General features: G+C 33.4%; 1 non-coding gene across 1 annotated transcript; it reads left to right on the top strand.

Annotated features, from left to right (window-relative positions):
* The first annotated feature begins 405 nt into the window (after nucleotides 1-405).
* LOC121204204 (small nucleolar RNA R71) lies at nucleotides 406-515 on the top strand. The gene has a single exon (XR_005899133.1). It is a non-coding gene; the product is annotated as a small nucleolar RNA R71 (small nucleolar RNA).
* Nucleotides 516-3,030: the final 2,515 nt, after the last annotated feature.

The raw sequence follows: 3,030 nt of genomic DNA, 5'->3' as shown, positions 1-3,030 counted from the left end.
ATAAGGGTTATTTTAAGGCCTATAATTATTACCCATATAAATGACTTGCTCGTTCTCTGTGCTAGGATCGAAAGGTAAACATTTTGGATTATTTATTCCACCTCCATTTGCATCATATTGCATCACCGGATCTACCTACAAAGAAAGATATAAACCATTATTTTTTTATTAAGCAAATCTACTTGGTTTGATAACATGGTGACTCAATCTAAATTAAAGACACCAGCTTCTTTCATCGGCTTTATCCTCATGACTTGCCACTGATAATTATTCACTTCCATCTCCTCAATAAATTCATAAGCCGCTTCGAGTGTTTTATTTTCAATGCACCACTAGCTGATGCATCAATCAACTGCCTCCTTGAGTGGTTCAAACCATTGTAGAAAGTTTGAACCTATAACATAAAGGTAACCGTGGTGAGGGCACCGTCTCGATAAGTCCGTGTACCTCTCCTATGCATCATATAAAGTCTCTAAATCAATCTGTACAAAAGAGGAGATATCATTCCTCAACTTGTCTGTCTTAGCCGGTGGGAAGTACTTTAGAAGGAACTTTTCGGTCATTTAGGTCCATGTAGTGATGAAACCTAGTTGTAAAGAGTTTAACCACTATTTAGCTTTGTTCCTCAATGAGAAAGGGATTAATCGTAAACGAATGGCATCGTCAGTGGCTCCATTAATCTTGAAAGTATCACAGATTTCCAAAAATTAGCCAAATGAGTATTTGGATCTTTGTCTTGCAAATCTCCAAATTGAACAAACTGTAGTACCATTTGAATTGTATTTGTCTTCAGTTCGAAATTAATTGCAGCAATAGTGGGTCGCACAATACTGGATTTAACCCCAGTTAGAGTGGGCTTGGCATAATCGTACATAGTACAAGGAACATCATTTGCTACAGGAGGTAGTTGAATATTCTAATTATCGTCCATCTCCTCAGTAATAATAATGTTCGTCGACTCTGCCTTACTTCTCTACGATTTCTACGAGCTGTACTTTTAATTTCACTATCAAATAACAATGGTCCCTCTTGGTTTCTCCTATTCATAAACTAAAGGAACCTTCTAGAAGCAAATAAAAGAAAATTTAGAATGTAAAAATTAAACTAAAAAAATTTCTAAATTAATAAAAATAAAGTGTTTCTAATATTTTAGTCCCCGCAATGGCATCAAAATCTTGATAGTCACAAAACTAACAATAAATACGACAAAGGCAAACACACCTACCGAACAATAGTATAGCTACGGTGAGTAAAGATATCGTATCCACGAGGACTAAAAGTGTTAGTAATTATCGTTTTCTTATTATTTAGCTGACAATTTGGAATGATGGATTTTAAAGCTAAAATTACTAAACTAATTTAACTAGGAATGCAACAGAGAATGAATCAAGGAAATAATTGAATATTAACCAATGAGAGAAACAATACCCAGAAAAGAATCCACCTAGACTTCACCTATTCTTATGAATCTAAATTAGACGATTTATTCACTTGGTGTCTTGATCCGTCAAAATCCCTAAATTATGTTAATATCTCTTTAAAAGTAAGAACAGCTAACTCTAGGTTGATTAATTGAAATCTCTTTATAATTAAAACCCCTATCGTCGCATTAACTTGATCTATGGATTCCCCTATTAGATTTGACTCTAATCCGATAGATTATGTCTTCCTATTTCTAGGATTGCATACAACTCCACTCAATTATGATAGATATACTCTTCAATAGAGATTTTTCCTCCATTGAATTAAGCACATTACCATGAATTAATATCCCGAAAATATTAAAACAAGAAATAAGCCCATATAATTTAGAACAAGAATCAAGTATTTATCATGTAAATAGCAAATCAAATAATAGAATTTTTCTTAGGTTTCATCTTCCTTAGGTATCTAGGGAATTAGTTCATAATCCTGAATGAAAACATCTCAAAGTCAAAATAACCACAAGACTTAAAAAAACTCATAAAACCTTTGAAATAAATTAAAAAGAAATCTCCAATCTTGATGGAAATCCACTTCCGAGTTGGCTTTAATGGTGTTCTTCGAGTTTTTTCTTCGATATTCTCTGATGGCTCCCCATATCTCTTCTTCTATTTGGTATTTATAGAATTTAGAATGCTCAGAAAACCTAAAAATTGTGTTTTTCCCCATATTTGGGAAATAGGGTGCTAAATCGACACCGGCTGGCACATGGGCATGTGTTTAGCCCGTGTGGGTCACATGGGCGTGTGCCCAACCCACATGGATCCTAAAATTTGCTCTTTTCTTTGATTTTCGTTCATTTTGCTCCCAAATGCTCATCTAAGTATAAGAACATGAATTAAAGGGATTAGGAGTATCAAATTTGCCAATATGCATAAATAATCATCCAAAAACGCATTAAGAATGAGATTAAAATATGTTAGTTTTATCATTTATCAAGTGGGTATGTGCATGTCCATGCAACATCCATATTAATCTCATCTTCTATGGTCCTTCTCTATAGTGAAAATTCACATATTAATAATTAACATGAAACAATATAAATTATGCACAAAAATCATGTAATAAAGCATAATTTCACCTACTTTATAAATTCATGTCCAATATTAATATTTAAGTAAAATTCACTTAATTCAATAATAATTACTCAAGATTAACATATTTATTAAGTTAAAAGGTGGTAAAAATATATAGAAAAATCTTATATAATTTCGAGTTTACAATTATTCAATGTTAATTGTGAATTTTATGCTCCTAATCCTTTAAATTCATGTTTTTATGTTTAATAGAGCACTTGGGTGCAAAAACAGTGAAAAATGAGCAAAAATCAGAAAACCAGAACAAACTACAGGAGCCACATAGGTTGCCCATTCCACATGTCCTGGACACACGGTCATGTGAGCCACATGACTTGTGTTGGAACACCGATGCCTCCAAGGCACAGCGAAAAATTAAAAAAAAAATTCCGGCTGTAACGCCCCGTACTCGAGACCGTCGCCGGAGTCGAACACGAGGTGTTAACAGACTTAATTAATTACTTAAACATCT

The sequence above is a fragment of the Gossypium hirsutum genome, chromosome A07, assembly GCF_007990345.1.
Source record: "Gossypium hirsutum isolate 1008001.06 chromosome A07, Gossypium_hirsutum_v2.1, whole genome shotgun sequence".
NCBI classification, from domain to species: domain Eukaryota; kingdom Viridiplantae; phylum Streptophyta; class Magnoliopsida; order Malvales; family Malvaceae; genus Gossypium; species Gossypium hirsutum.
Note: the sequence above shows the minus strand (reverse complement) of the source record. Positions and strands in the feature narration are given on the sequence as shown.